The following is a 23,919-nucleotide window of genomic DNA, read 5'->3' as shown; positions in this document are numbered from 1 at the left end:
TCCTGCGATCATTGTAGCACCAAATTTATTTTCTTTGCTTAAAAACAGTAAAAATATTTTTGAAAAACTTATACTATTTTTCACAATACTTATGGACGAGGAAGGCCCATCAGCCCACTTAATTCATCCACTCAGAATGACCCCACACTGCCCACATTGCTGCATCAAATTCTTTCTTAAATGAATTTTCATCTCCACCATTCTGTGCACAAGTCCAGATATTGACCACTCTTCATTTGAAGAAGAACTTCCTGATATCAATCTTAAAATTACATTTTTACCAGCTTGAACCTCGATCTCTTGTCTTACTCCCACAGTTTAACTTAAAGTAATATTCCAGGTTACCTTTCTCTAAATCATTCACGATCATATATCTCCATTAGATCACCAGTCAGATGTCTTCTGTCCAGGCTGAAAAAGCCAAGTTTCTCCAGTCTTTCCTCATAACTCAAACCTCTGACACTAGGGCCCCGATATTAACGTACTGGGCGCTACCAGAACACGGCTGCATCATCTTATAAGGCCGACAGCTTTGAAGTATCTCCAGCAGAGTTCATAGCGGGGGTGCGATTGGGTGCGTGGGTAACCCATCCAATAAAATCTGTCCGTTCCTCAAGCGATTGCGGGTAAATTGGAGCCACTTAACGTGGCTTCCGGGTTCGCTGTCGGAAAGCTGCGCAGCGGGCGGACTGCGCAGCCACATCACAGGCTGTCAGCTGGAGGAACTCTATTTAAAGGGGCAGTCCTCCAATGGCTGCTCCTGGAGCAAAAACCCAAATAGCACAATGGAGCAGCACAGGGGCAAGGCTGCTCCCAGATTTAGTGATGCCTCACTCCAGGTGTTACTGGATGGGGTGAGGAGGAGGAGGGATGTCTTCTACCTGGTGGACGGGAGGACGTAGCCTGCCTCTGCCACCAAGAAGGCCTGGCTCGAGGTGGCAGAGGAGGTCACCAGCAGCAGCAACATCTCCCACTCCTGGATCCAGTGCAGGAAGCACTTCAATGACCTAACTAGGTCAGCCAAAATGAGTACACTTACTCATTCTCCTACACTCCGTCTTCCACATCACCACCCCCAAGCCCCAACTCATTCTGCATCATCAACACTACTCACACCCACTCAAAACTCATCCTCAACTTACCTGCACTTCCTCACCTCCCCATTACTCACCCCACCACTACCACTCAACCCAATCCTCATACAACATTATGGCTCTGTCTCATACTCACCCTCTGATGCATCTCTTTCACGGTCAGCCGCACCCAAACCAATGCATTCATTGGTTGGCCACGTCACCATCACTCACTCACGCATCTGTACTTTCTTCCCTTATCGGAGAAGAGAGCACAGAATGCACGGGAGAGGGTGAGGACCGGAGGGGGGCTGCAACAGGTAGTCGTCCTCACAGACGCGGAGCAGGAGGCACTGGAGCTGAGCCGCACCCTGTCCATCATGGATGCCGAGACTGGCACCCGACAAACATCTGGTGACAGAACTTTAACATTCAGCACACACAATAGCAATTGATATTAACATGCCTTGCCATCTTCAGCACATCAACATCTGTGACCATGCTGAATATTGCCTTCTGTTCTCTTACAGGGCCTTCAGTGACCACTGTGACTGCGGAGGGCGATTCCTCAGAAGATCTGCCGGCCTCTGAGGGTGCACCGTCACATTTGAGTGAGCCATCCACCAGTGCAGATACTGGGTCACTCTACAGAGGGTGTACATGTAATTGCAGGACTGTTTTGTGCAGGGAGGGAGGGAGGGGGTGCTGGTGTGGCCGCTGCTCTATCCAGGTGGTGAAGACTGGTCTCTTCACACTGTCTGACGTTAGGAGAATCGTTCACCTATCAGTGACTCCCTGGCCTCACAATCGGACATGTGAGCCGCTGTTCTGCCCATGGGTTGCTCCTCCTCCTCCCCAATGTGGGTGGCAGATGTGGGTGGGACCTCCTCAAGCAGCATCCCTCTCTATTGTGCCATGTTGTGCAGGGCACAACGCATGACTATAATGCGTCCCACTCTGTCTGGTGAATATTGAAGCGCTCCCCCAGAACCATCAAGGCACCTGAAGTGCATCTTGAGCATCACTATAGCATGCTCAATTGTGGACCTGGCAGCGATATGGCTGACGTTATATCAACGCTGTTGCTCGGTGATGGGGTTCCTCAGAGGTGACATGAGCCACGTGTGCAGTGGGTAACCCTTGTCCCCGAGGAGCCAGCCCTTGCGAGTGTTCGGTGCGTGGAAGAGGGGTGGGATGTTGGACTCCGGGAGGATGAAGGAATCCTGGCAGCTGCCAGGGTATCTGACGCATTTGTGAAGGAATCTCCTGCGGTGGTCACAAATGAGCTGAGTGTTGATGGAGTGATAGCCATTCCTGCTGATGAACAATCCTGGCTCATGTGGAGGTGCTCGTATTGCTATATGGGTGCAATCGATTACACCCTGCACCCATGGGAAGCCAGCCACAGTGTGGAATCCCACTGCCCTCTCCGTCTGGCTGAGGTCGTCCATGCGGAAGTTGACGTAGTGCGAGACCCTGCAAAACAAGCCATCGGCCACCTGCCTTATGCACTTGTGTGCAGACAACCGAGAGATCCCTGCGATGTCCCCAGTGGCACCCTGGAATGATCCAGAAGTGAAGAAGTTGAGGGCAGTGGTGACTTTGACAGCGAGAGCTAAGGAGATGCTGCTCGGCCCAGCCGGGAGCAGCTCGGCATGAAGGAGGCTGCAGATGTCTGCGACGACCTGGTGACTAACTCTAAGCCTCCGAATGCACTGCTCCTCAGAGAGATCCAGGAAGCTGAGCCTCGGTCCGTAGACCCTGTGGCGAGGGTAGTGCCTCCTGCGACGTTGCTCTCTCTGTTGTTGTCCTCCGTGCTCTTATGCAGGTGCTTTTGTTCCAGCACTGTGTTGTGGAGCTCCACGTGGCGGAGGTGGACACCGTGCCTGGCGAGGCTGTTGATGTTGCTCGTCCTTGGATGAAGGGTGAATGCAGCCATGGCATCCCCCATCCTGACGGTGTAAGTTTGAGGGGGTCCGCAAAATAGGTAAATATGTTTGCACAGCAGAGTTTTGGGTGGAAAGTAAGAATTTTGAGTGGAAATACAAAGGTCTTGCAGCCAAAACTTTGTCTGAAGTGACAGAGCGCCCTGCTGCAATAAATGATGTTTTCTTCCCACCTGTCAAATAATCATTTGCATCTCCCACTGGCTACTGACTGAAACACATCTGTTGCAACAGGGAGTGTTTCCCACAGCACAGGAAACACGCTGAGGATCCTTCAAAATTGCACTCCTGCCAAAATTTCTACTCAATCAATATTTCAAGTACTTTAACTATCAGTCAAACTATGGAAATTATCATCCTGCCGGCTTCAATTGCCGGTGGGACTCCCGCATTTTGGAGGCGCGCGTGCACCCGAACACGTCACCGGGGAACCCGGAAGTCAGCGGGTTGGAGCCGGCTCCGAACCCGCTCCGGATTTCTATAATTTTCGGAGCACCCCCCCCACCCCCACTCCCTACGCACCCACTCCGCCATCTGAAAATCGGCCCCTAGGGATCAGCTTCATGACTTAGCTCTACATTGCCTCCAGCACTTGAACGACTCCTTTGATTCTCAGTGACCAGAAAGGGACACAATACACTCATGATATGGTTTGACTAGGGTGCAGTACAGTTTGGGTATTGCTTCCTCTGCCTTGTATTCTGCTGTATTCCATTGGCTTTGTTGATTGCTGCTCTGCATTGGTTGAACATATTAATCAATGTGTCTATTAAGACTCCTAGGTCTCTTTCAACTTCATCCTTAGCTATTTCAACTCCTTTCATGCTTCACCCATTTTTCCTTCCTATGCGTAACATTTTACACTGGTCTGCATTAAATTTCATCTGCCATTATTCGATCCACTTACATTTCTTGTTTAACTCATTCTGCAGTTTTTGGACTGTCCCCTTTGATTGCGCTGCCCCTCCTAGTTTGGTATTATCTGAAAATCTGAGCAATTGCATTGCTATAATTTCTGAAAAAGAGCCAAATTACTCATTTACAGCACTATTTGCAAACTGTCAACATTGTAAATGCTGGTATTGACTTTTAACTAACCTTGGTCTTCACCAAAACGTGCACAACGTAACTACCAACTTAAGCAATCTCAAGAGAACTGCAGACAAGATAAATGCCACCACTTACAGCACCTTTTTTTTTATTCGTTCATGGGATGTGGGCGTTGAATTGCCCATCCCTAATTGCCCTTGAGAAGGTGGTGGTGAGCCGCCTTCTTGAACTGCTGCAGTCCGTGTGGTGAAGGTTCTCCCACAGTGCTGTTAGGTAGGGAGTTCCAGGATTTTGACCCAGCGACGATGAAGGAATGGAAATATATTTCCAAGTAAGGATGGTGTGTGACTTGGAGGGGAACATGCAGGTGGTGTTGTTCCCATGTGCCTGCTGCTCATGTCCTTCTCGGTGGTAGAGGTCGCGGATTTGGGATGTGCTGTCGAAGAAGCCATGGCGAGTTGCTGCAGTGCATCCTGTGGATGGTACACACTGCAGTCACAGTGCGCCGGTGGTGAAGGGAGGGAATGTTTAGTGTGGTGGATGGGGTGCCAATCAAGCAGGCTGCTTTGTGCTGGATGGTGACGAGCTTGTTGAGTGTTATTGGAGCTGCACTCATCCAGGCAAGTGGAGAGTATTCCATCACAGTCCTGACTTGTGACTTGTAGATGGTGGAAAGGCTTTGGCGAGTCAGGAGGTGAGTCACTCGCCACAGAATACCCAGCCTTTGACCTGCTCTTGTAGCTTCAGTATTTATGTGGCTGGTCCAGTTAAGTTTCTGGTCAATGGTGACCCCCCAGGATGTTGATGGTGGGGAATTCGGCGACGGTAATGCCGTTGAATGACAAGGGTAGGTAGTTAGACTCTCTCTTGTTGGAGATGATCATTGCCTGGCACTTGTCTGGCGCAAATGTTACTTGCCACTTATGAGCCCAAGCCTGGATGTTGTCCAGGTCTTGCTGCATGAGGGCACGGACTGCTTCATTATCTGAGTGGTTGCGAATGGAACTGAACACTGTGCAATCATCAGCGAACATCCCCTTTTCTGACCTTATGATGGAGGGGAAGTCATTGATGAAGCAGCTGAAGATGGTTGGGCCGAGGACACTGCCCTGAGGAACTCGTGCAGTAATGTCCCGGGGCTGAGATGATTGGCCTCCAACAACCACTACCATCTTCCTTTGTGCTAGGTATAACTCCAGCTACTGGAGAGTTTTCCCCCTGATTCCCATTGACTTCAATTTTACTAGGGCTCCTTGGTGTCACACTCGGTCAAATGCTGCCTTGATGTCAAGGGCAGTCATTCTCACCCCACCTCTAGAATTCAGCTCTTTTGTCCATGTTTGGACCAAGGCTGAAATGAGGTCTGGAGCCGAGTGGTCCTGGCGGAACCCAAACTGAGCATCGGTGAGCAGGTTATTGGTGAGCAAGTGCCGCTTGATAGCACAATGATGTGTAAGTGCCGCTTGATAGCACTGTCGACGACACCTTCCATCACTTTGCTGATGATTGAGAGTAGACTGAACATTGCAATGCCGCTCAGAGCTTGTAAAAGTTTTGATTGACATTTACATCTCAATTACAGCACAACACATGATCCCACACGTTGGCTGCCTCCCAAATAAAAAGTTGCACCAGAAGTGTATTCTTTAAGGTACTTAACATCATGGGTTTACTTTTTAAGTAGAATCAGTTACAGCCAGTGCTGTTGCCCACAGACATAATTTAAAGAATGAATCCATCAGGCCTCAAAGGCTGACACCTGTGATTCCTTATTAATCGAATTTCCATTAATCAGAAGAATGGCCCTGCTCTTAAATCCAGGTCCAGACTTCTGCAGGATGAGGCCGCTCAGACTGTCGTGTGGCTGCTTGCTAGGAGCACCTTAACTTTTAAATGTTTACAATTAGTTTAACTTCCTTACAGCTTTTGGTGACTGATAGTACCATGTGGTTGGCACTAATCAATCAGAAAACAAATAGAGACCCTGTGTTCATATTTTTGACAGGAGTTGCAAGTTCACTGGTGAACGACAGACAAATTTTTAAAACGGCAGGGTCACACATTAACAAATTTGGGGCTTGAATAATTGAGCAAATTGCTGCAATTATCATCCATTTTGCAGGGCAGATTCTGGTAATTCCTCTCCTTGGTGTACTCTTTGGAAACCTACAGCTGATCTGATTGCACATTTCGGTGCAGTGAAAAGAAGAGCATCAAAAATGTAAGATATTTAAAACACTGTCCAAATAAAGCTGGGAGTTTAGAAATGATAAAATGCAGGAGCTAAAAGGATGCTTGTGCGAGAATGCTGGGCTATTTGTTTTGTAGAATATGTGGGAAAATGTGAACTTGTTCACTTTGGCAGGAGGAATGGAAAAGCAGTATATATTTTCAATGGAGAGAGATTACAGAACTCTGAGGTACAGAGGGATCTGGCTGTCCTGGGTACATGAATCACAAAATGTTAGTATGCAGGTACAGCAAGTGATTAGGAAGGCAAACGGAATGTTGTCATTTATTGCCAGGGGAATGGGATATAAAAGTAGAGATGTTTTGCTACACTTGTACAGGGCATTGGTGAGACCACATCTAGAATACTGTGTGCAGTTTTAGTCTCCTTATTTAAGAAAGGACATAATTGCTTTGGAGGCGGTTCAGAGAAGGTTCACTCGACTGATTCCTGGGAGAGGGGGTTATCTTATAAGGAAAGTTGGACAAGTTGGGCCTGTATACACTGGAGTTGATGAGGAATGAGAGGTGATCTTATTGAAACATATAAAAGGTCCTGAGGGGACTAGAAGGGGTAGATGCTGAGAGGATGTTTCCCCTTGTGCGAGAGACTAGAACTAGGAGCCACAGGTTAAAAGTAAGGGGTCTCCCATTTAAGACGGAGATGAGGAGAAATTTTTTTTCTCAGAGGATCATGAGTCTGTGGAACTCCCTTCCCCAGAGAGCGGTAGAGGCAGGGTCATTAAATAATTTTAACGCTGAGTTAGATAGATTCCTGGTTAACAAGGGAGTCAAAGGTTATAGTAGGTAGACGGAAAAGTAGGGTTGAGGTCACAATCAGATCAGCCATGATCTTATCAAATGGCAGAGCAGGCTCAATGAGCCGAATTGCCTGCTCCTGCTCTTAATTCGTATGTTCGTATGAAAGTACACCCTCGATGTTTTCTAAAATAATCAGAATTTAAGGTTCTCCAGTGGAGTCTTGTTAGTAATCCATTCGTTTAGTGAAATAGGTAAATGCACCAGATCTCTTGCACTGCACCATTTTCCTGTATAGTTTTCAGCCTGCTTTCCCCATTTCAAATATTCAACCTAAAAAAGAAATCATATTGAAGACTTTTCCGAGGAAAAAAATGAATAGGAAACCCGAGAGAGTCAGTACACAACACTGACAGGACTTACTCCCATGTTGTTTGCAATTCTGTGGGCATGGTGCAGCTATTGTTACGTTGTGCTACAAGTAGCATCCCACATCCATAACTCACTGCTACTTGCATTTGTCATAGCACCTTTAATATAGAAAAAAAGTCCCAAGGCGCGTCACAGTGGGATAAGGGAATAAAATTGGATGCTGAGCCAAAGAAGGACATATTAGAAAGGGTGATCAGAAGCTTGGTCAAAGAGGATTTTAAGGTCTTAAAGAAGATGTGGAGGTGGAAAGGATTAGGGCAGAACTTCCAGAGCTTGAGACCTAGGTAGGTGAAGGCACAGGAGGAAAATGGAGGGGGGATGTACATGAGTCCAAGTCAGAGGAATGACCTTAACATAATCAAGCCAAATTTTAATATGTTTGTAGCATCTAAATGACACAACTGCCAAGAAGAAAATTGTGTGAAAAATGGACTAACTTCCACCCTGTTCATTGATCCCGTAAAAATATATACAGCTAAAAACCACAACGAATGTTGGCAACTGAAATAAAAACAGGGCAGGAAGGTAGATTTCCAAATTGTCACTCTGTGTAAATCTGGCTTTGCGGATTGGCTGCCCATTATAGAAACTACCCGATAAATCAATTCTATTGAAGTTTATCGAAATAAAAATCGGAAGAGTTATAAAACGGGCTGCTGATTCGCTATCACTCGTTTTATACTGTCGCATAAAGTCAGAATCTACCCCACTATTAATTAAAGATAAGAATAATGGTCACTTGGGGGAATGCATCAGACAATTGCCTAGAAAAAAGGCAGAAAAATGATGGGATCTTAAAAACTTCAAAAAGCATCAAGCACTTGTCTGGATAAAAGCACGTTGCTGGGAAGTGTGCTACTTTACTATTGGCAGGTTGTACAGCAGAAATGACCCCCAGCTATAGAGAAGATAATGATGCAGAAAGACCTGCCCTTTCAGACGAAGAATCAGGAACTAACTGGAAAGGTGGCGGCAAGGGGACGGGGGAAATGAGGGAATTGGGGGTGGGGGCGATGGTTGGCGGTAGACAGTATTGTTTTAAATTATCAGTCCAATATGGATATTTACCTTAAATTGGTATGCTATATATGTGAAAGGATTTAAATTAAGGATGGCATCTCATTATTGAGGAAGGAATTAATATCTAAAAAGAGAAATCTATCACAAATACATCAGTGCTCGTTTGCCAAGAACAAAACATCTTCATTCTGTGATTGAAAATTAGAATGGCAAGGTTTTGAGTTTTCATTTTCTTCAAAAAATGATTGAATCTACCTCTTATTATAAAGGGATATAAATCTTTGGATGGAATGAAAAATGTGATTATTTTCCAATCACACTCTGAATTTAGTCATCTGCAGTTCGGTACACTGTCGAGTACTAAATTATAATACCAAAAAAAGTAATGGCTGTGCCCCTGCTTTTACTCACTGATGTGCAGGCTTGTCTATGCATGAGTTAAGTATGTGGTTATGAATTTTTTTTTATATAGTTAGCAATCAGCAAATGAAAGTTATGAAGATTGATTCAAGCTATAAGTAACTTGAGCTTCCAGTGATACAATATATTAGTGCTTTAACTTGTTGTATCATGGAGTGATGGTTGTAATTTGCCCAACAACTCCACATAAGCAAACCTCCTTATCTCAGCTGGACCATCAGTGAGAGGTTGTGAAAGAGCCCCAAGATCAGGAAGATCACACATCACACGAGCTGCTCTCTGATAACTCCTGGCGACTGACTTAAAAGCAGCACTGGGTGAACTTGGGGAGCAGCTCCACCTGCCCTCTCAGACAGACAATGGTGTGTGTGTGGGAGTGGGGAGAGGATAAACCCGAGTAAAATGGAAATAAGGACAGCGAAGGAAAAGTACCAGTTAGGTCCATTATTAAAAGCTTTGTAATTTAAATGTAAGATCGTAATATTATTGAGTCCCTTTGTCCAATCAGATTGGAAAGAACAGAGGCAGAGACGAACATCATTTCAACCAATCTGATTCCAGAATTTCAAACTAAACGGATATCATCCAGTCAATCAATTAGTTCCGAAACCAACTACCTTCCAGATCCCACAACCCTGTAAATATAGACCAGACTGTTACAATTTGGGCTTTCTCCAAACTCAGATCCTGCTGCGTGAAGTGAATGGGTTAGTATGCCACTGGAATAACAATAGCTTTAGTTGAGATACTTCACAGTGGATTAATGCATGGGACACCAATAGTGCAGTTCTGATATCTTTGATAGCCAGAAAACACCACGCTGTCACACGATATATTTCAGACTAGAAACTATAAATTAAATTTATCACAAGAAATAAAATGAATGCAGCAGAATGTTGAACTTACACACTACTTATTTCCTGATCGGAAATAACAAAACATTCTAGTGTTTTGGTGTTCTTTTTACAGAATATTAAAACTGACTCCTTTGATAATATTTTACATTAGTGCACATCTCTGCCCACAAAGTTCTGCTCACTCCCAAAGCATAGAAATGCAGTTGGACCCAAGTAAACCAAACATTCAGAGCTGCTGCCTAGATATACCCTTCTTTGAAATTGAGGACGGCTTCTTTGAAAGTCGACCCCAGTTCTTTCTCAACAGATCATTGATTATATTATTTCTATCACCTAGTTTGTGGATAACAGCCCCATCACTGTTTGGAGACATTCACTGGGTCAGGCCTGAAACAAAACTTTTTGAAATTCCTAACATACCATTAAAGGTCTTTAATGGTTGTTGCAATCACGATCAACAAGCTCAGTTTCTTCTCAAAAGGTAAGTTTGCCCACATTAACATTTTGCAATCTGGATGTACTAACCAGCTGACCTTGACCTGATTAGGTTTTGTTTATAGGCAATAAATAGGTTTATAGGCAAACATAGGTGAGACACTTCCCCTCGAGCTAGCAACCATTCTCTAGGCAACATCAAATATTGTCTAACACTTTGTCCCAAAACAAAGGTAAAAGACATTTCTCCAGAAGCAATTAACAGAGCTCCATTTTGAACTCACAATACAATGGTCCAGCTACAACTTCAGCTGACTAAATTATATGACAAAAATATTTGATGAATTGACAAATGGAGCTGATGTTCATCACACAGATCACAGTGTCATCTTTTTTCTGTCACGTGTTAAACCGAAGTTCCACCTAACCTCTTTAGGTGGACATATAGGATCCCAAGGAACTATTCAAAGAACAACAGGGGAGCTGTCCCAGTGTTCTGGCCAACAGTTATCCCTGAACTAACAGCACCAAAAACAGATTATCTGGTCATTTAATTCACTGCTGTTTGTGGGACCTTACTGTGCACAAATTGGCTGCTGCATTTCCCTCCTTCTCTTGAAGGCAATGGAAAAGAAAATCGGAGAGGTTATCAAATGGGCTGTCGATTCACTATCGCCCAAGACCAATTTCACCCAAAAGTGTCACAGACAAGCACAGCAAATAGAGATGGCGATGAGAAACAAAAAGGCATACAAAGAGAAAGAGAGGGACAGAAAGAACAAAAGACAAGCAGGAAATCAGTTTGGGATAGAAAGAATGAGAAAATGGGAGATAAGCAGAGAGGCATTTACAGAACGAGAGGTACATTTTATTTATTTTTCTCTATGAGCAAAGCCATGGGTGATCAACTAGTTTTACTAAATAATAGTGATTAAATGGCAGATTTGCTATTTGTTTGGCTTTCTGTGCTACTTAACCAGTCAAAACCATCACTCCAACTAAGCACCTCAAACATGCTTTAACAACAAGAGATTTCATTTGACACATCAATTTAAAACATGTACTTGGGAAATTCCTCCGACTTGATGCTATAATCACATTTTAAAGTATTGGATTTTTTTCACAACAGTGAACCTGACAGGTTAAATATATTCTGATGAAACTACAGTGTATTATCGATCCTATTAGCTACCCATTGGCACAAGTTGACTGCATGGAGGCTATGGAACATTTCCAAATAAACTGCAGGACAGTAATGTGAATTCAAGGGTTATGCTGACAGTTTAAACCACAAGAGATGTTTTCTGCAAGAGATGTGCACAAGTTGGCTGCCATGTGTCCCCTACATTACAACAGTGCCTACACTTTAAACAACAACTACTTGCATTTATATAGCGCCTTTAACATAGTAAAACATCCCAAGGCACTTCACAGGTGTGTTATCAAACAAAATTTCACACTGAGCCACATAAGGAGGTATTAGGACAGATGACCAAAAGTGAAGCAATTAGGGATGTCTGAGGACATGAAAGGCACTATATTAATGCAAGTTATTTCTTTCTGTTTGTTATTTTTTTAAAGTTTGGTTTTAAATCTAAGAGTGTACTTCAGCAATTTTGCTCACTATATTAGCTTTAATTTGCGACAGGTAGCTTCTCATCAAATACATTTAAACTTTTAAACGTGTGTAACACTTAAAAATTCACAAATTGCAGATGACCTTCAGATAAGAGAGCATGATGTAGAAATTCTCAAAGTAAAATTCTTATTGTGCTATTGCTGTGTAAGTCATTTTGGTTTCAATTAAACTGTCTGCAATGCCATATTGGTAATGTTGCTTCAGGGATATTTTTGGCCCATTGCATCCCCTCTAGATTTAGGTCAGTAATCTATAGGTTTTGCTTAAATACATAACCAAGAAGAACAGTTGTAGAGTGAGTGCAACAGAAGCATGAAGTAAAATATCCAAGCTCCACAACTTGCAGCATGTGTAGTTTCTTTATCAATTAGCCTGTATAAAAAATACCCACAAGTTTCAGTAGGTTGAAGAATATGTGGTTCCATCAGGACAGAAAGGTTATGCAATGTAATATTCTGCTTAAGTGCAGCTATATGTAACTTTGTACGTCCCTTTAAGGCCCCAAGCTCTTACCCTTTGTTGACCAATTTCCTTCCATTATAGAGCAGTCAACATGGCATATGGAGGATGAAACGCTGGAATATCAATTCACAATGTCACCAGGTGTCTATGACCAATACAGACATTACGTCATGGAAGTTAAGAATCCCAGAAATGAAAGCAAACTCTATTTCCATTGTTGTATTCACTTCAGGGTTGCTTGTCATGGCACGTGAGAATGCTGACATGGAATATCTGCTCAACAATGTCAGTCAGACAAAATCAAAAAGGTATAAGTTGCTTCAAAGCAATTACTTCATTGTACATAGTACTCAATAAGACAGAGGAGTGTTACAATTCAAAAGCCTGCAAAATACTACAAGCAGTGTAAACAGCTAACTTATAAAATATACACTTGTGGACAGAGATAGGCTAGATCGGAAAGACCCCAATTATTATCATAACTTTATTAAACATTTCTCAACATTAAAGACATGCACATTAAAACTAAGAATCTGCAATATAAGCAGCTTATAAGAGGTCATATTCAGGACGAGATTAGAACCTACAACGCTAATCTGTGTAAGGAAGCAGGGAATGGTCGAATGACATTTTTAAAGTATTAGCTTAAAGCAAGCAGGGTGGTAATGGAAGAATTCAATCATGGGGTTAGTGAGTTTTGGGTGATACAATATGATCATTCAGTTTCCTGTTGTGTGAGGTACTGATAAGAGAGCCATTTGATCTCAATGTTTGGGTTGTTGACATTGATCACCGCATGATGGCTATTGATCAAGGGGAGTAAGGGCAGATGGTGAGATTATAATCTCTACACAATCCAAAGGAGACTTTGCATATTAAGTGGGTTCGAATGCGAAGTAAAGTGAACAATACAAGAAAGACTTGATAATGGAGCAACAGAACTTGGACCACAGGGTGATCGAACTATACAGCAGGAAGGGAAATAGGATATAAACTGGGAGGAAGATGGAACTCATAGCAGAGAGTCGAAGGAAGAACACCAGGAAAAGGCAGGGTTGTGTCTCTACCGAGAGCAGCGGGTAATACAGTTTTTGTTGTGTCTATTGCCTTATGTGGTAAGACTGTTAGCAATCTGACTTGTTAACTGAGCTTTGTCTTGTACTAAATCAAACTAAATCAAACTAAATCAAACTCTCATTACCACAACCGTATAGTTTCCTTCTGAATGTCTTACACACCAGAAAAGGTCTTGGACATGTTTTCAGATTGCAAAGAATCGATCCAATGAGAAAGAATTAATATTTGGGGCACACAATGGGGTCGAAAATCCTTGACCCTACAGTGTGTCGCTGGTGGAGGTGGGACGTAAAATTCATACCCAAAATTCAGGCAAAAACCGGACAAGCCAGGTCTTTACCCAGAAGCCTGCAGCCTACCAATTTTCACAAGGACCTGGGGCAGACAGAATTTCCATCACCCCAAAACATGGCCACCATGGGGGTGGGATGAGAGAGGGAATTCCCATACCAGGAATTTCCTTCACCCCAGCAGTGAAAGTGGTGCCCACCTGTGAGTCCTGGCCTGGATTCCCATAAGAATGGCAGCACCATGAGTAACATCAACTCCGATACAAAAGGGGGCTGATTGGGCAGAGACTTTAAAATGTCATGAGCTGGTGGGTGCTGGTTGTCCAGTGAGGGGCTTGCCAACATGACTTTTCCTGATCCCCAGCAGCCCGGTTGGTGCGCAAGATGCACCCATACTGCCGCAGACAGTATGATAAACTCTTCCTAATTACTAGGCCCCACCCTGTCCCGGGATACTGCAGCACGGTCAGGAGTAGAGGTCATTGGTAACAGCTCTGCTTCAGCTATGTCAGCACAGCAAGGCTGACTATTTTCAGGACCAATGCTTGAAGGAGAAAAAAATGTTTGGAAAATAAGCAAACAATAATATGGGACAAGAAGGGTTAATTGCAACCAGAACAGTGCTTATGTGAAAGTCAGAAATAGAATATGCACCCCCGGAATATGTCCAGCCAAAAAGCAGATGCAAGGGCCAACTGTGAACACTGGGAATTTCGGACTTATGCTGAGCCTCTTACGTCCCACATCGACCAGCGATACGCCATAGGGTCGAGGATTTTTGACCCCATTGCGTTAATCTGCCTGGCCCAAATATTCATTCTATCTTGCTGGACTGATCCTTTGTGATCTGAAAACATGTCTAAGACCGTTTCTGGTGTGTAGAACATTCAGAAGGAAACAATACCAAAATGGTTGCGGTAATGAGAGTTTTATTTAGTGCAAGAGAAAGCACGGTTTACAAGTCGACGCTTCTGAGCAATAGCATCTTGCTCAGAGTGCAAATAGTGATTTGGGAGGATGGCTCAATTGGAGAGAATCATGTATTCACTTCATTTGTCTCATCCTAAGTTTACTTGTGCATGGTTTCCCTTTTTGAATTATTACCCAAAGTGCTGAAGAAATGGGCCATTCCTTTAAATCAGCAAAGAGGACTTTCAAAGGAACATGCTAAGAGTTTGTCCAGTAATATCACCAACCTTACTACAATTGTACAGGGCTTTGGTGAGACCTCACCTGGAGTACTGCGTACAGTTTTAGTCTCCTTACCTAAGGAAGGATATAGTTGCCTTAGAGGCGGTGCAATGCACTAGATTAATTCCTGGGATGAAAGGTTTGTCCTATGAGAAGTTAATTAGATTAGGCCTGTACTCTCTGGAGTTTAGAAGAATGAGAGGAGATCATTGAAGCATAAGATTCTGAGGGGGCTTGACAGGGTAGAGGCTGAGAGGTTGTTTCTCCTGGCTGGAGAGTCTAGAACTAGAGGGCATAGTCTCAGGATAGGGGGTCAGCCATTTAAGACTGAGATGAGGAGGCATTTGCTCACTCAGAGGGTTGTGAATCTTTGGAATTTTCTACCCCAGAGGGCTGTAGATGCTGAGTCATTGAGTGTATTTAAGGCTGGGATAGATAGATTTTTGAACTCGAGGGGAATCAAGGTATATGGGAAACAGGTAGGAAAATGCAGTTGAGGTTGAAGATCAACCATAATCTGATTGAATGGGGGAGCAGGCTCGAGAGGCCGTATGGACTACTCCTGCTCCTATTTCTTATGTTCTAACAGCACATATCATTTCTGTACTAAAATGGCTGATTCTGTGTTAGATAGATTTATGGGAAAAATACAAAGAAAAATTTAGCTGTTTACAGAATTCCCTTTTATGAGATGGCAGAATTCTACTTATAAAAGCCAGTTCCTTGCAAATGAAGTTGAAAGTTACATTTGCTGGAGGCTATTAAAGCAGGTTTCAAATTTATAGCGCCAAAGGAACAGTCTACTATGTAAATGAAAGATGATTCGACTTTGAAGAGTTCAATAGTTTGCTCAACCCTTTCAGTGCACAAATCTAGGTAAGTGAAGAATCCGGCCAACTCCAGAAAGGTTCATAGATTATTCAATTAAAAGTTTCTCAAAGTTTTAATCGGGGGGGTGGGAGGGGGTGTTCAGTAGCTCAGTGACCCTGTTACTATACTTCTTATGACTCAAGGCTGTTTACATTTTCGATTTTCAAACTCTGCAAAATACTAGTAAAATAGTTTACTGCTCCAAGGTACGCAAAATGATTCTGTACGATATACCTTGAAACACACTTTAATATGTTTTATGCTACAATGCTGCACAAACCCTCTGAGTGCTGCTGTTCCATTTCAGCTCGTAAGCCTGGAGCATACAAAGCCACTCATCTGTTACTGCTTGAAGACTTGCTGTTTTTTCCCTTTCTTATATCAGAGTGGGTATACTCTCCTACTGTTATAAGATCATTCTGATGCTAGATTTATGCTGGTATCAGTGTAATCTTGGCACCAGATTGGTAGCATTACACTAGGGGTGCCATTTTCCAGTTAGACCTGGGAAAAAACATGAAGTTTGTGCATTCACTACTGTGCTCACTCTAATACATGTAACAGCTGGAGCTGACACATCAACAACGATGTCTGGTCAACCTAACTACTAGCTCGAGGCATTCCGTTCTTGGATGAGTAGGCTTCTGATAGTCACTAATGTCCATTTATAGTAGAAGTTTGCCACCAACACTGCTGAAGTCTGCAGCAAATTTACAATATAAAAGCAGTAACATGGAAGGCAAGTTTCCACCTAGCAGCACCACCTCGGCCTACAGTTAAACAGAAGCGTCAAACAAATATTACTCCTGCCTAGAGTGGCCAATATTCTCCATTCTGTACAGGTAGTGATGCAGTTTTTGCTGCTGCTTGCCTGTACACAGCTTCCAGGTTATTAAGGAAGTCACCAGAGAGGAAGAAAATAGTTTATGAACTTTATCTAAAACAGTAGCAAATGCACAATCCACTGCTGCTTGCACACACATATTTTAGTCTTTCTTAAAAACTGTTTTTCCGCAATGAGCAGAGAAGCCCCATTCAAGAGAGTGTTATTGCTTCGGTGTTCAGCCCCACACAAGGGCAGGGGAGCACAGCTCAAATTCACGTAATGGACCAGCTGAGCAACTCATACCTCAAAACAGAAAGCTCGTCAATAAAAGAACACCTACAAAGTAAGATAATGAAAGAGTAGAAAAAACTCTTGGCCTGAGACCATAACGTACATTGTAATACACAATGTTCTCCGAGTCCCAGACAACACCATAATATCCTCCGGCTTCTCTCTTCCACAACAAAAACTTGCATTTACATAGTGCCTTTAACGTAGTAAAATGTCCCAAGGTGCTTCAGACAAAAATTGACAGTGCAAGACTTCTCAATTAAATGTCAGAATTTTACTTTTTCCGAATCATATGTAATTCTATTCATTGCAATTAAAAGCGCGAAATTTATATTGCGTGATTAAAAATGTTATTGGTGTTTTACTTTATTAATAGTAATGAAGTATGATTCACAGATCTCTACATAACTCCAGTTCCACAATAACATTTTCTTTATTCAAGACTCCAAATATAAATAGACACCTGCTCTTCTTGAACAGCCATTCGCCCACTTTCCAACACAATCTGATGGAGTCATAAAACAAACCAAGCATGGATATATGGCAGGCAATCCACCTTTCATAAGCTCACTGATGTCTCAGTCACAGCAGGGAGTAACCATCTTGACTTATTTGCTGATGAAATCACAAGGAAACTATCAGCTCTCACACACAAACTACACTCTTAAAAAGGTTAAAGAAAAGTGTTCATTATGTAACAAATCTGAGAATATTCCTAAAGTTGCATCCAATGGTTCTATGGATTATTGGCTGCAATGGGCGACATCCTCTCAAGTGCGGGTGCGCAGGGGGAGGGGGGTGAGAGAAGTGTGCGTGTGGTGGGGGGGGGGGGGGGGGGGGGGAGGGGGGGAGAAGTGCGTGTGGGGGGGAGAAGTGTGCGTGGGGGGGGGGGGGGGGAGAGAAGTGTGGGGGTGGGGAGAGAAGTGTGCGTGTGGGGGGGGGGAAATGAAGTGTGCGTGTTGGGGGGGGGGGAAGAGTGAAGTGTGCGTGTTGGGGGGAGGGGGGGGAGAGAAGTGTGCGTGTTGGGGGGGGGGGGGGAAGAGAAGTGTGCGTGTTGGGGGGGGGGGGGAGAGAAGTGTGCGTGTTGGGGGGGGGGGAGAGAAGTGTGCGTGTTGGGGGGGGGGGGGAGAGAAGTGTGCGTGTTGGGGGGGGGGGGGGAAGAGAAGTGTGCGTGTTGGGGGGGGGGGGAGAGAAGTGTGCGTGTTGGGGGGGGGGGAGAGAAGTGTGCGTGTTGGGGGGGGGGGGGGAGAGAAGTGTGCGTGTTGGGGGGGGGGAAGAGTGAAGTGTGCGTGTTGGGGGGGGGGGGGAGAGAAGTGTGCGTGTTGGGGGGGGGGGGGAGAGAAGTGTGCGTGTTGGGGGGGGGGGGAGAGAAGTGTGCGTGTTGGGGGGGGGGGAGAGAAGTGTGCGTGTTGGGGGGGGGAAGAGAAGTGTGGGGGTGGAGGAGAGAAGTGTGCGTTGGGGGGGGGGGGGGGGGGGAGTGAAGTCTGCGTGTTGGCGGGGGGCGGGGGGGGAGTGAAGTCTGCGTGTTGGGGGGGGTGGGGGAGAGAAGTGTGCGTGTGGGGGGTGGGGGCGATAAGTGTGCGTGTTGGGGGGGGGGAAGAGAAGTGTGGGGGGGAGAGGAGTGTGGGGGGCGGGGAGAGAAGTGTGCATGTGGGGGGGGGGGGGGGGGGAGAGAATTGTGCGTGTTGGGGGGGGGGAAGAGTGAAGTGTGTGTGTGGGGGGGGGGCGGGGGGGGAGTGAAGTCTGCGTGTTGGGGGGGGGGGGGGAGAGAAGTGTGCGTGTTGGGGGGGGGGGAAAGAGAAGTGTGCGTGTTGGTGGGGGGGGGGGGGAGTGAAGTGTGCGTGTGGGGGGGTGGAGTGAAGTGTGCGTGTGGGGGGGTGGAGTGAAGTGTGCGTGTGGGGGGGTGGAGTGAAGTGTGCGTGTGGGGGGGTGGAGTGAAGTGTGCGTGTGGGGGGGAGAGGGAAGTGTGCGTGTGGGGGGGAGAGGGAAGTGTGCGTGTGGGGGGGAGAGGGAAGTGTGCGTGTGGGGGGGAGAGGGAAGTGTGCGTGTGGGGGGGAGAGGGAAGTGTGCGTGTGGGGGGGAGAGGGAAGTGTGCGTGTGGGGGGGAGAGGGAAGTGTGCGTGTGGTGCGGGGGGAGGGGAGAGGGAAGTGTGCGTGTCGGGGGAGAGAGAAGTGTGCGTGTGGGGGAAGGGGGGGGGGAGAAGTGTGCGTGTGGGCGGGGGGAGGGGAGAGTGAAGTGTGCGTGTGGGGGAAGGGGGGGGGGAGAAGTGTGCGTGTGGGGGGGGGAGGAGAAGTGTGCGTGTGGGCGGGGGGAGGGGAGAGGGAAGTGTGCGTGTCGGGGGAGAGAGAAGTGTGCGTGTGGGGGAAGGGGGGGGGGAGAAGTGTGCGTGTGGGGGGGGGAGGAGAAGTGTGCGTGTGGGCGGGGGGAGGGGAGAGGGAAGTGTGCGTGTCGGGGGAGAGAGAAGTGTGCGTGTGGGGGAAGGGGGGGGGGAGAAGTGTGCGTGTGGGGGGGGGAGGAGAAGTGTGCGTGTGGGGGAAGGGGGGGGGGAGAAGTGTGCGTGTGGTGCGGGGGGAGGGGAGAGTGAAGTGTGCGTGTGGGGGGGGGGGGGAGGGGGGAGTGAAGTGTGCGTGTGGGCGGGGGGGGAGGGGAGAGGGAAGTGTGCGTGTGGGCGGGGGGGGGAGGGGGGAGTGAAGTGTGCGTGTGGGCGGGGGGGGAGGGGAGAGGGAAGTGTGCGTGTGGGCGGGGGGGGAGGGGGGAGTGAAGTGTGCGTGTGGGCGGGGGGGGAGGGGGGAGTGAAGTGTGCGTGTGGGCGGGGGGGGAGGGGGGAGTGAAGTGTGCGTGTGGGCGGGGGGGGAGGGGAGAGGGAAGTGTGCGTGTGGTGCGGGGGGAGGGGAGAGGGAAGTGTGCGTGTGGTGCGGGGGGAGGGGAGAGGGAAGTGTGCGTGTGGTGCGGGGGGAGGGGAGAGGGAAGTGTGCGTGTGGTGCGGGGGGAGGGGAGAGGGAAGTGTGCGTGTGGTGCGGGGGGAGGGGAGAGGGAAGTGTGCGTGTGGTGCGGGGGGAGGGGAGAGGGAAGTGTGCGTGTGGTGCGGGGGGAGGGGAGAGTGAAGTGTGCGTGTGTGTCCACGATCCCGAAACTGTAGATGTCTATTCTCCTACCTGCTGCAACTTGTAAAACTCAAGCTGAGCACCACATAATCTCGATTTATTCCCTCTTCTCTCCAACCTTGGTGATCTTCTCGATTGTGGACCTTGATGCTACCACCAGGTTATCCAAAATATATATAAAAAAATATAATGATCAACAAGAAAATCCAGAATTAGTCCTGCTATTTAAGGAATAATGATGGGGAAGCCATGTGTATAATGGAAGGTTTAATAGGCCAGTGCTCATTTAGCACAAGGTGAAGCACAGCACCAGAACAATGATTAGCATGAAATTTAAAAAATACACCCACACTTACTCATTCTCTAGTGCCTTTGCTTCTGATACACATCACCACTCAGAGTAAAAATGAATTACTATCAATTAAAAAAAATGAAGTCACTCTCAGCTCTATATGCTCCGCAAAATAATGTTCACACAGAGTTTGAACTCAGAATGGCAGCTGGCTGCATCATCAGTGGGTCGAATCTCAATTACCATTCTAAAATCAACATATAAAGAGCTGAAGAGGTTTACAACACTGTAATGGCCAATTGCAGCGCTGGGACTGATTCCACAACGATCCAATTAGGTACTCAATGTATTCTTCAATTCAAGGCCTCAGCCCACTCAATGAGACACCTAAGATTTTACTTAACTGTGATTTAATAGGAGAATTAATTCTCAAAGCGGAAAGTGAACTGAAAAGCGTGTTGCCAAATTGGAACGGAGATTCAAATTGACCAGCCTGTGACCATCTCCTTTGTTTTTACTCATGTGTGTTTAGGTGAATGGAGATGGATAACAGTTATAATATATCAAAGGATCAAATATATATATTTATAGACTATTACTGTATTTGAGTTGATAAGGATTCATGATGCTCTTGTGAATTTTATTTCCAGAGTGGGGACAGGAACCTATCACCATGTATTTGCATATTATTTGAGGCCCACACTTGATGGCAGCACCGTATTCAAAATATTTCCCATGAAATCGGGCACACAGTCTTCCTTGCCGATTCTTAAAATGAGCACCCGTCTAGTAAGGCTCCCTGCTGGGATCAGAGTCTCACACAATTGGTGCTATAGCATACTTACAAAGAGGTGTCACAAATATCACTGAAAGGAAAAAACTCAAATAGACAAGTCACAGTAGCCATTTCAAATGTTTGTTTGGCGGACCAGAAGCCCATATCCCTCAATGATGACTTTCTCTATAAGTTTTCCAAAATATTAAAAAAATTATATAATGATCAATAAGAAAATCCAGAATTAGTCCTGCTACTTGAACTTTTTATTTGTAATTTGCAACTATTAAAAATGTATTATCCCATATCTTGCAATCACCATGCACCATTTTTCTAGTGAATAGCAAAATGTACGTCAGAGAAGCTAACTGTCAAGTCAAGAGGAATGAATGTTCCCTTCATTCCTCCAGGGCTGTGCCTCACCTTCACTCAGTCTCTCCCTGACAGCCTGTGTGTGATCAGAAACTTACACCATGGCTAATGACAAGTGGAAACCCATTCCTACAGTGGTTATATTAGACCAAAATTATCTGACAGGGCATTCTGATCCTTAAACTCTCTTATTTGATTGCACACCTGCTTTTTTGAATTTTGCTTTAATTCGGTATAAATTTACAATTTGTGCACTTAATTTAATGGAATTGCTGTACCTGCTTTTTTTGATGCCTATCAAAGTTGAAGTCCATTGTCCATATAGAAAACACCAGGGTGAAATTTACTGAATCAATTCTCCTTATTTATGTATGCTCCATCTAAAAACTTGCTGGCCCTAATAGGTGTTTACTTCAATATGAATGTGACTCACACCTGGTTGGTTTACAAGACAATAACAACTTGCATTTATATAATGCCTTCAATGTAGTAAAATATCCTAAGGCACGTCACAGGAGCGATTATCAAACAAAATTTGACACCGAGCCACATAAGGAGATATTAGGACAGGTGACCAAAAGTTTTGTCGAAGAGGTAGGTTTTAAGGAGCGTCTTAAAAGGAGGAGAGGTAGAGAGGCAGCGATGTCTGAAGGCAAGGTTGCCAATGGTGGAGTGATTAAAATCGGGGATGTGCAAGAGGCAAGAATTGGAGGAGCGCAGAGATCTCAGAGGGTTGTAAGGCTGGAGGAGGTTGCAGTGATAGGGAGGGGCGAGGCCAAGGAGGGATTTGAAAATAAAAATGAGAATTTTAAAATTGAGACATTTCCGGACAGGGACCAAACGTAGGTCAGTGAGCACAGGGGTGATGGGTGAATGGGACTTGCTGCGAGTTAGGATATGGGCAGCTGAGTTTTGGATGAGCCCAAGTTTATGGAGGGCGGAAGATTGGAGGCCAGCCAGGGGAGAATTGGAATAGTTGAGTCCAGATGAGGGTTTCAGCACTAGATGAGCTGAGGCAGGGCGGAAACGGGCTATGTTACGGAGGTAGAAGTAGGCGGTCTTGGTGATGGAGTGGATATGTGGTCGGAAGCTCATCTCTGGGTAAAATAGGATTCCAAGGTTGCGAACGGTCTGGTTCAGCCTCAGACAGTGGCCAGGGAGAGGGATGGAGTTGGTGGCTAGGGAACGGAGTTTGCGGCGGGGACCAAAGACAATGGCTTCGGGTTCACAATATTTAGTTGGAGGAAATTTTTGCTTATCCAGTACTGGATGTGAGGCAAGCAGTGTGACAAATTTAAGATAGTGGAGGGGTCGAGAGAGGTGGTGGTGAGGTGGAGCTGGGGTGGAGCTGGGTGTTGTCAGCTTACATGTGGAATCCGATGTTGTGTTTTCAGATGATGCCAAAGGGCAGCATGTAGATGAGAAATAGGAGGGGGCCAAGGAACTCCAGAGGTAACGGTGCGGGAGTGGGAAGAAAAGCTATTGCACGTGATTCTCTAGCTACGACTGGATAGATAAGAATGGAACCAGCTGAGCGCAGTCACACCCAGATGGATAAGAGCTGTTGGAGGAGGTTAGTGTGGCCAACCGTGTCAAAGGCTGCAGGCAGGTCGAGAAGGATGGGGAGGCATAGTTTGTGACCTTGATAAGCGCCATTTCAGTGCTATGGCAGGGATGGATATCTGATTGGAGGGATTCAAACATAGAGTTACAGGAAAGAGGGGCATGGATTTGGGGGCGACAACATATTCAAGGACTCTGGAGAGGAAAGGGAGGTTGGAGATGGGGCGGTAGTTTGCAAGGACAGAGGGGTCAAGGGTGGGTTTTTTTTTTTGCAGGGGTTGATGACGGTAGATTTGAAGGGAAGTGGGACAGTCCTGAGGAGAGGGAACCGTTAACAATCTCAGCTAACATGGGGGCCAGGAAGGGAAGTTGGACAGTCAGCTATTTGGTGGGAATAGGGTCGCGGGAGCAGGAGGTGGCTCTCACGGTCAAGATGAGCTCGGAGAGGGCATGAGGGGAGATAGAAGAGAAACCAGAGAAAGTGTGAGTTAAGGGCTACGGGAGGGGGAAACCTTAGGGGAAGTTTGGCTTGGTGGGCTAGACGAAGGGAGGGAGGCAGCTGAACGGATGGTCTCAATCTTAGTGACAAAGAAGTCCACGAGCTCCTCGCACTTGTTCAAGGGTGGAGGAGGCAGGGGAGAGGGGTTTGAGAAGACAGTTTGTGATGGAGAAGAGAAGCTGGGGGTTATCTTTGCATTCCAGGATGATCCTGAAATAGTGAGCAATTTTGGCAGAAGAGAGCAGGACCCAATAGCACTTTATGTGATCCAGCCAGATCTGGCGATGAATGGCTAAACCAGTTGTCCGTCATAAACGTTCAAGTCCGTGTTCCTTGGACTTAAGGGAGTGGAGATGAGGACCATACCAGGGGGAATGACCAAGGTGAGAGAGTGTAATGGTTTTAATGAGGACAAGGGCATCTAGTGTGGCGGTGAGGGTGTCATA

General features: G+C 45.9%; 1 protein-coding gene across 1 annotated transcript in view; it reads right to left on the bottom strand.

Annotated features, from left to right (window-relative positions):
- usp43a (ubiquitin specific peptidase 43a) overlaps positions 1 to 23,919 on the bottom strand; it is a 356,354-nt gene that overhangs the window by 82,666 nt on the left and 249,769 nt on the right. The gene's annotated exons all lie outside the window — the stretch shown is intronic.

The sequence above is a fragment of the Heptranchias perlo genome, chromosome 23, assembly GCF_035084215.1.
Source record: "Heptranchias perlo isolate sHepPer1 chromosome 23, sHepPer1.hap1, whole genome shotgun sequence".
NCBI classification, from domain to species: domain Eukaryota; kingdom Metazoa; phylum Chordata; class Chondrichthyes; order Hexanchiformes; family Hexanchidae; genus Heptranchias; species Heptranchias perlo.
The sequence above is the reverse complement of the archived record's forward strand: the minus strand, read 5'-3'. Positions and strand labels throughout refer to the sequence as shown.